Consider the following 10,299-nt stretch of genomic DNA (forward strand, 5'->3'; position numbering starts at 1 on the left):
CATTCTTGGGCCATGCTAGCAATTTTATTACTGCTGAGCAAACGAACAGGAAGATGGAGCTATCTTAAATGCTTGTGTTTCTTTCCCATGGAAGTTTTATGGAGGTTAGAGTCAGGCTTTAACCTTCCCAACTATGCTGTATGAAGATGGTAAGAAGAAGACTTCCTTCTTCTCCACCTCTTTTTCTTTTTTTGGTACTAATAAAAAGCCCTTTCTAGTACTTGTTGTGCATCTTTACCTTATGGATAATAGTATTGTCTCAAATTGACATGCATTCAGCAAAACTTCTATGAGTTATCATTTGCGTACTCTCCACTCTATATAGAACTGTAATGTTAGAAGAAATTCACTGTGTTCAAAGGTTAGAAAATGTGGATTATTTCAGAGCTGAGTGCATTTGCACCAGATGAACTGAATTTTAGAGCAAAGTTTGGGTGATTTTTTTTGCAACATGTTTTTTGTATCAGTAATGCATTCATTTAGATTATGCTCTAGCAAACCCAAGACACAGGATCAGGCACAGCCCTGCAGGCATTTTTACAGATTGGTTGTTAGCACATTCTCTGCCATGCATTTGACCCACATTGGATAGACCAGGTGACTTTCAGACTGCATGTAAAAAATCCACATCGAGTTCTGCCAAAATAACCCTTTGGTTGTACAGACACTTCCTGGGGTCAGACACGCTGGTTCTGTGTTTGCACGAGTTAAACTGCACTGCAGAAGGGGGAGGGGGTGCCTTCCTCCTCCTGAAAAATGCCCTGTAGAGGCCACATGTGAGATTTTCATCCTTCCAGATGGAAAAAATAAAGAGAGGAAAGTGGCAAAACTTCCTCTATGAGCAGACATCTGCTGCGTTTTTCTTTCTATTAATTGAGCCTGTTTCTGAGACAGAATTTTGAACCTCAACTTCCCCTGCTGCAGGGCATGCTGCTCAATAGCCAGCAGTGTTTGTTGAATTTGCAACATGTTTATTTCTCCATTCAAATTCATATTCTAGATCTAGGACGGTTTCCAAGTAGTGAACAGCACTTGCAGGTGGGCCAGCGACTGCTGGCTGGCCACAAAATGCAGATTGCACCTAGTACCTCAGGTGAAAAATCAGGATGACATGAGAATTATGCCTTGAACTTTACCTCTTACTGTGCCTGACCTGGACGATGCTCCAAGTGCCGATGTGCCAAGTCTCAGCCCAGGGAACCAGAAAAGGAAGGGGGTGGGAATCAGCTTGTGAGCAAGCAGCTCTTATGCCCACGTCCCTCTCAAGCAGATCACCCTCAAACAGGACATCTGAGAAAGAGGTTTCGTTAGCTATGATCAAAAATACTGGCCTTCCTTTTTAATACAAATCTGCTTAAGAACCGTAATTCAGCCTAAGGTCAACAAACCTCTGCCACCAAATGCATCTCCTGGCAGTGGGACCCAGCAACATTTCTAGTGGCAGTAGCTCTCAGCTCCCTGTGAAGCCACAGACAGTCTTACAGGTGTTTAAATATCATTGCTTATCATATATTGGGACAATAATCCAACTACAGACCTCACAGACCTGCTTTGAAAAATTCTGATCCTGTTTTCAATCACTGCACAGCCACAGTGGCACCTCTGACACAGTGCCTTCCTTGGCAAATAACTCAGCCACTTTAATTTAAACATCATTTTCCTCATCATAACAATAAGGACAATTATATACCAACTTAAGACATTATACTGACTTAAGACATATATGCATGCTATTTAGAGTTCATACGTCCTGCCTGTACCCAATCCTGACTTGCTTGTTCTCTAGTTCTTTTTGGCTTGTAAGGTCCTGAATCAGGACTCACATACAGCACCTCATAAAATTAGGTCCTGCCCTAGGCTCTTGGTTCTGTACCAGCACAAACTTTAACAGCTGTAAATGCTGAAAGGACTAAGTGGAAGCACTCTTGGATCGTTTAGAGAAGGTATGCAGCTTTTAGAAGCAATAGAGTGGGTATACAGTACCAACAAATCTGAGATGGCAGTATTTTACACTATGCAGCAAATATGGAAAGGGCCATCTGCGGTGCAAGGCAGGGGAAAGCCTGGCCTGACGCTCGCTTACTGCTGTCAACCTGTACAGCAGGAGTGAGATGTAACAGCCTGGGTGCTACAGAGCAAACATAACTCGAGTGTAGGAAAAGTGAGCACAGACGCAGTGTGATTCAAAGCAGGCAAGTGAGCTGCTGCATTAACTCCTCTGAATGAAGTTTCCTGGAAGGACCCCTGAGCATAACCCTCAAGCACAAGTCTCTGGGTTTTTGCCAAATTTATTTGAGAAGGAAGGAGGGCGGGAGGCATGTTTTCTCGAGGGGAAAAAAACCTCACCCCGTTAAAGCTTTCTGTTGCCAGGGAAGGTCAGGGAAAATTCAGGAAAACTCCTTTTTATGTTCTTTATGATGTTTACTCTGTTGCGCAGAGCCAAGAAGGGATGAGAAAGGCTGCAGCATGATGCAGGGCTGCAAAAGCTGTGTGTATTTAATAGGGTGACATAAATGGTGTGTTTCTCTTTGCCGTCTGCCGAGTGCTGCGGGGAAAATCTGTCCTAAATAGCCAAACGAGAAGCCATGAGAGCGTCTGCTGGCTCTCGTCAGCCGGCCGTCCCCTGGGCCAACCCGCGGCCCCGACGGGAAGTACACAGCGGATGTTTAATGAAAGGGCTGCTGCGGCTTATCTCCGCGAGCAGGGGACTGCTTTGTGAACTCGCTTGCTTTGAAAGATATGTGGCCCACTATGCTGGTATTGTTGGCTCTCGCTTTAAGCACAGCCACATGATTCACATAGGAGCTGTGCGCTGCGTCTGCCAAGGAAAGCTTCCCCCAGCCCTTCCCTGGTTAGGAGTAAACTCGGCAGAGGGTCATCGAGGTCACAAGATCTGCCTGTTATTGCATTTTACAGGAAGGAAGATACGTTGTCTTAAGATCAGTTTATCAGCTGACTTTCCTGTGAAGAAGACTGAGGCTATTTTCCTGTGTACCACCACCCCCGTAATTCCCAAACGAGTGTGCTCTGTTTGCATCTCCTGTCAGCTCAGCTGTGTGCGTTTCTGAAACAGCCCAGTATTAAGCAAACAAATAAAAAAGCTATTGTGAGACATCGCAGAGTCCACATCCCTTATCAAACTGCCTGACAGGCCGGGATAAATCTCTTCCTCGAGGCTGCCTGTCATCTCCCTCCCTCCCTCTCAGCGTCAATGCACAATCAAATCCGTTGTGGTGAAATAGACTCAGCTGATAATTGTGGAGAGAGTTACTTACACGGATGCTGAGAGCAGCAAAGAGCCTAGCAGACTCCTCTGCTTTCGAGGCGGTTTCTTTTGAGCCTGCTTCTTTGAAGAACCACAAGTATTTGGTTTTGTTGGATTTGGGGTTTTCTGGTTTTGTCTTTTAAAGTCCCAGGTTTCTAAGGCGTTTTTTTTAAATAAGATCTGCTTTTTCTGTGCAAGGGGGCAAGCAGCAAGCAGAGCTGTCTCCCTCCCCGCCCAGCCTCCTTTGAGAGGTCCCTGCTTTCATAAGGTTTTCAGCTGGGGAATGGTTGCCTGTTTCCTCCCTGTGCTCACTGTGACAAATGCATTTTTGTGACCAGGAAACTGCAGATGTTACAGATGCACTAAGGCATATCTTATTAGCTAATGATTCTTAATCTCTGAAGAATTACACATATTGAACAATGCCATTCATTGAGTAACAGTTGAAGGGAAACATCCTGACTCCAAAGTATGTATGGTGGCAGCTTTAATTGTGTTCTCTTTTTCTACATGTGTAAAGCTAAAATAACCTTCCAATGCTCCCCTCATCTAAAGAGCGCTGTTTAACCTAGCAAGAAACAGCATGTGCCAGAATAAATTTGCTGGTTTTCAAATGACCCTGTTTTCTGGACTGCAAAGCTGCATTAACAGGAAAAACAGCCACTAATATTTAATAATATCCACTAAATTTTGCAATATTCATCTGGTTAGATTTCTCATCTGGTTTTGCATGCCTTTACCTTTGTCGTCTAGTACCAGGGGTCTTCACACTCCCGTAATAATACAGAGAGCAGAAGGATCTGAAAACAATGTCATTGAAGATCCAATTTCATTTACAAGCCTGTTGAAGTTACAGTTTTAAGGCAGGATCACAACTCGCATCACTATTCCCACAGCATTTTCACTACCTGTGAGATGAATCTATCTTTTCTAGTTTTTCAAAGTCAATGTTTCTCTGAAAGTAATTCAAATCCTGATGTTAAATCCTACATCCAGGACCACAGCTGCTGTTCACAGTTATGGAAGGCAAAACAATAAGCTTCATGTGATAGCTTTGGTATATTTTTATGCATTAAGTGCTCTTACATATTTTAATCGTTGTGCAACACAAAAAAGAGAGATATAGAGATATGTGGAAGTATTACAGATACACCATGTTTATTCTCAAACAATGTTGCTTTATTGAATCCTGGCAGCTGAATCTGTACTGGACCTTGTCAGTATCTAACTGGATATTCCCCACAATAGCTCAGAAACTGAACTCTTACAATTTTCAGTAAGTGTTTATAAAACCCCTTCATGACTGTCAGAGTATAGCCCTAAAACATGAAGATGGCATTTTATAATACAAAGGGTATATGATTGTTCTGGCAGTGAAAAAAAACCAAAACAAAAAAAACCAACCAACCAACCAACCAACCAAAAAAAAAAAACCAAAACAAAAAAAAAAAAAAAAAACACAAAAAAAAAACCAACCCCACCAAACAAAAAAAAACCCGAACCAACTTGTACTGCTCTGTTAATTACACAATATTTGGAAAAGCCATAGTAATATTAAATTTAAGAGACAATTATAAAAAAGCTGAAATGGGAGGCAAAAGAAGAAGCAGAATCCTTCTGAGGTTTGTTATTACACAAATGGGGTTTGGTTTGAACTCTTTAATTTGCCACTTGCCAGCCTACATCTAAGAAGCAACCTTTCAACAAAGAATCTCATTCTTTTTTTCAGTAAAAAGACCTGGCAATAATTCTGTTGGCACTAGATGAAGAGTTTGCTTATTCCACTGGTGATGGTTTCTTTTGTTGTTATCTAGTTTAATGAAAACTTCATAAAAAAAGACTCTGGAACTTTATAGATAAAGCTTATGTACATTTGTTCAGGTCATATGCCAAGGGGTCACTTCTTATTGCAGAAGTCATCACACCAGGGAGAAATGTGGTTAATAGTAGCACTTTTTGCAAGCAGCAGTCTTTATTCAGAAGCAGGAACAAGTGAAGCAAACCACAGAGCCTGAGGCAGGCATGTGAACACCATTTTGACTTTATAGTAATTCACTGCTACTATTATCTTAGCAACCTTTCAGTAAAGTCCTACAAAATCCAACAGGGAGGGAATGCCTTTGCTCTTGAAAGTCAAGCAAGTCCTAAACAGCTGTGTCTTTGTACAGGTTTTAGGGGGTTTTTTATTCATTCCAAATCCTGTAAAACAGAAATCTTTCTCTAATTAACTGTGTATCCCTTTAGGAATATGGATTTTTTTGTTGTTGTTTGTTTGTTTGTTTTGTCAGTAGTACTGGCCAAAGATTTTTGAATTTTGCAACACTTTAACAAAATGTGGTGCCATTTTTTCCAGCATGTCTGCCACTTGTCATGTTCTATGGTTTGTTGCTGCTTCTTAATACACAGCTTTAAATTCAAGGCTCTTAAAAGAACACATAGAGCACAATGTCAAACCGAGTGTCTCTTCACAGCAAAGGTTATTGTTGAATATGTTTCTCAGCCGTCAGTTGTCAATACATCCCACTCACACCCGGAGAGGCACAGATGGAGGGAACGTCCTTGCTGGGATGTGTGCTGACCTTTCAGCAAGCTGGCTGGAGAGCCAGAGGATGCGGCTGCTGCTGGGCCGTGGGAGGGAAAGGCTTGTGGGAGAACCAGCTCCTCTGTGTGCTGTGGGACACTGCCAGCAGGGAGCAGAGCCCCGTCTGTCCCAGCCACGATGAGGGCTCAGTCATATCTGTGCACTTTGCCAAGTCAGTGGTGTTTGGGCTGCAGGGGAACAGCCATGGGTGTACACACACAGGCAGTGCAGGGCTGCCCATGTGGCATTTTATCTTTCATCCATTATGAAAACTGGATTTATGGCTCCTGGGTAAGCCTTTACTTTCACATGTTTCTCTGTGAAACAACAAGCTTCCCACTTCCCTGCTATATAACACTAGTCTAAAGCCCTTTCTGGCAGCACTTCACAGAGGCTGATGAAGCAGCACCAGAAACAAATTTGGCCTTGCATTTGAAATTTTGACATAAGGTCATTCTGTAAATCCTACAAATTAGAGCTAAATGTACTTCCTCTCCACAGTCTTCCCCTCCCTTATCTTGCTTCTCCTCCCTTTCTCTGATCTCCTTTCCTCTGCTAGGAAAACATCTCAAGGGTGGACTTTTTTTGCTTATTTATTTTGTCATCTCCTGCAAAAGGAGAGAGAAAACCAGATAACTGTATTTATTTCACTAATGAACATAGTGTAGTAGTTTGATTAAATTACAAAACAGATTAATCCCGGACAGTCTCCAGATCAGTACGTGAGCAAATTCATATTGAACTGAATGAAAAAATCTTGAGGTCTCACAACATATTTTGCTAAAGTTAATTAACTTCTGCTAAATAGTGGCAAATTAGGTTAACATTAATTGTGTGAAGTGAAGTGAAGTGAAGTGAAGTGAAGTGAAGCAAAATGTAAAACTGCCCACCAGGCAGCTGAGAGCTCAATGGGTTGTCAGATCCCAGGAGATCCTCTTTCTAAGACCCATTCTTGGGTCTCTTGTTGTAGTCATGCATATTGGAAGCTTACTTTTAGGAGAGAGATAGTTTTCCAACACAAATGTTTTGCACTTCAGAAAATTCAAAAAAGAGGTAGATCCTTAAACACTAGCAAGAATGTGAAATATTCTAATAAAATATCCTTTACAGAAGGGCTGTGACTGCTCACATCTCAGACCTGACCAGCCTCTGTTAAGATTAGAGGACTTCCAAGACTGATTTTTCTCCACCTGGCCTGGGGGGTTTCTATACCTTCTTCTCCTGACCTCATTGGAGACAGGGCAAGATGTGATAATGTGTGTATTTGGTAGTACTCAGCATGGTCCAGTTCTCAACAACCCAGCTCTTGCTCTGCCATAGCGTTCAAAAGCTCATCTTTCAGGACTGCACACTCTGGTCTGCTGGGTCTCTCAGCTGGGCAGTCGATACCCTCAGTTTCACCAGGAAGGCAAGATACTCTATGCTAATCCCTCAGCTGATACGAAATTGGATGAACCCTCAGAATCTGGCAACTGACACTCAGTCCTCACACCCTGAAGAACTGTGTATGTACACAGGGATATAAAGTAATATCATTTTGCTGGATGACTTCTACAAACAGGGTTGTGCTGATTGGGCTGTGAGAAAGAGCTCTGAGACTGGAATGTTAGAGATTGTTCTCTCTATTTTATATCTCTCTATATATCTATCAGCATATCTAAAATATATAATTCAATGTTAGAGATTGATGCTCTACAGGTGTATTTGTCAGTCAATGCAAAATCAAGCCAAACAGGAAGATAGCAAAACCAAAAGCATAGCTTGAAGTCTTGATTTTCCTTATCTTTGTCTACAGGAACCTTCTTTCATCTCCTGCATGCGTATGAGCTGTGTGAATCATGTCAGGATGACATCTCAAGGATGCGTAGGGGAAGGACCCAGCAGAAAGAGCAAAGAGAGGCTGGGAGAATCAGGGTGGTCTGTGTGGGAGGTCGGGAAAGTTGAAAGAGCTGGGGGATAAGTGAGCAGCTGCAGTCCACCAGGCAATTACAGCCCTCAAGAAGACAGAACATGGACTTTGTCTCTCTGTCTTCAGAGAACCCATATATTGGACCATAAATTTTGCTGAAGGATCAGTTTTTAGGATGAGGACTTTAATGAAAAGAACCACAGTTACATAATATTATTAACTTTTTTATTACTCACAAGTGCTTGAAAGTACTTAGGAAGTTTGCTGGGTTAAAGACCCTAAGCAAAACAAAAAAGTGATCTGATGGAAGTAAAAACACCACCTCCAAATCTGTTTGTGTTTGCATGCATGTCAATTCTCAACATCACTGCACTGTCATTTTTCTTCTTTTTCAGATGTTTAAATTTGCCCATTGATTCAGTTCACTGCTGTCTTAATGTTATGTCACTATAAATAAACATACATCAGGGTCTTGGGTACATCTGGCATCTAAAAAGTCTTTAGCATGAGTACTCTTCTACAGATGGGACAAGGCTCAAGGCAAAGATACTATTTTCATTTCACCATCTCACTCACCCTTGACTTATTACTGGATTCATCACTGTTTTCTCATTTGGAGGAAACAGAGCTGTAAGAGACACAGAAGACCACCCTTTCCAGGATAGACAATGCTTTTCATCCTACAATGCACTTGCCAAAACGTTTCGTAGTTAGAACATAAGGATGTCCAGGACTTTGCTCAGGGAGCTTGGGGCGTGGGGTGACAGACACCTGGGAGTTTACTGCAGAAAACCAGATGGCCTTGGATGGGTCCAGCCAGGTTGGTCTGATCAGCACTGAACCTTTGGTTCCCTTACTCCTGGAGTTAGCCCAGATCCCCTGGGCTAACTGGGCTCCCCGCTGCCGATCCCGTGAAGTGGCAGGGCAGTCCTGCTTGAATTCTTACCAGCAACTTAAGCACAGGAGCTGTGACTGGTCACTCCCGATATTCCGGCTTTCTCAAGGGCACCCTTCCCACATACATGTTCCCAATGACCATGCTGATTTCATCCTAAATGACTTGAGCAAAGAGGGCTTCCCCAGGGAATCCCAGAGATGGGAGAGATGTCTCTGGACTTGGATTAACTTCTGCTTTGGATGCTTTAATTTATGTGCCTAGCCTTTCAGTTTCTGAAGAGAATTATCCTTCTAACGTACTTTCTTGCTTTCAAAATCTCTTTGAAACCCACAGAATTAATTCCTCTTACCCTCTTTATCCCAGACAATGGATGTGCCTACTGTCTTCTCTTGATCTCTCATTCAAAAGAAGAAATGGCCTTAAATTGCAACAGTAGAGGTTTAGATTGGCTATTACAAAAAATTTCTTCACCAAAAGAGTTGTCAAGTATTGTACCAGGTTTCCAAGGGCAGTAAGAGGTTGAGCCACCATCCCTGGAGGTATTTAAAAGAAGTATAGGTGAGGCACTTGAGGACATGATTTAGTGGTGGACTTGGCATTGCTAGGTTAAAAGTTGGCCTCGATAATCTTAGAGGCCCTTTCCAATCTAAATGGTTCTATGATTCTTATGTATCATTACTTCTACTTTCTTGCTTCTGAATTCTGTCTATCTTTTCTCTGGTTTACCTCCAATTTATAAACACAGCATTTCAGGCCCAGCCAAACCTGCGTATAAAGCAGCGATCTCCAGCCCTGCCTATTTACAACAACGACACTCTGGACTAAAAACATTTGGAGTCAGTTCTAAAATATTATGCTCTGGGTTGTTATTGCATCTAATCTGCATGCAACTCATGCCAGATATGTCCTTGCCATTGATTGCCTGTATGGCAGCACGGAATGGCTGAGGTTGCCTGCTCTGGTCCCACAGGTTGCTGTAGTGATGTGCTATCAGCCTCCAGGCTGACACCTGCTGCCGTGCGGATCCCTGCCAGACCGTGGTGTGTGATGCACTCACCAGCCCTCATTGCAAACAGCAAGGAAAACTCAGCCTGAGATTTTCTAGAGCCAAACTCAAGACTGTAAAAAAAAAATTAATTTTCTGCAAAGAGCAAATGTTGGCAGTACCACAGTCATCTAAAATCAGGCAATCATACACTCCCATCTTTACACCCTTTCTCTGAGAAATGTTTATGGCTTTGTAGCTGTACCTGATCCAGGTACATATTTATGTGGGTAGAGGAAAGGGAGAAGACAAAATGGCTCACATTTGGAATTGTCCATACTGCATAGAAAATCCCACCACTTGTGTGACACCACAACTGCCTCAATCTACACTCTTTTCTCAGACCAGGATCTGTCACAATCATGATAGTCCTGGCTGCTCCTTTTCATCTACAGAGTTCAGAAAGAAGGAAAAAAGGGAAGGGTGCAATGCTCTTGTTTCTTTTCTTTTGCATCTGTTGGTTGTTTCTGCTACTCTCGTGGTGCTCTCCTGGCCCCTTTGTAACACATGCAAGTGTTTCAACAATTACTTTTTAATAAAAAACCAGCAGATTTGCAGGGCAGCTGGGAGATTTTCTTAGGGGTAGAACGACAGACTTTGC

This window comes from Corvus moneduloides, chromosome Z (assembly GCF_009650955.1).
Source record: "Corvus moneduloides isolate bCorMon1 chromosome Z, bCorMon1.pri, whole genome shotgun sequence".
Taxonomy (NCBI): domain Eukaryota; kingdom Metazoa; phylum Chordata; class Aves; order Passeriformes; family Corvidae; genus Corvus; species Corvus moneduloides.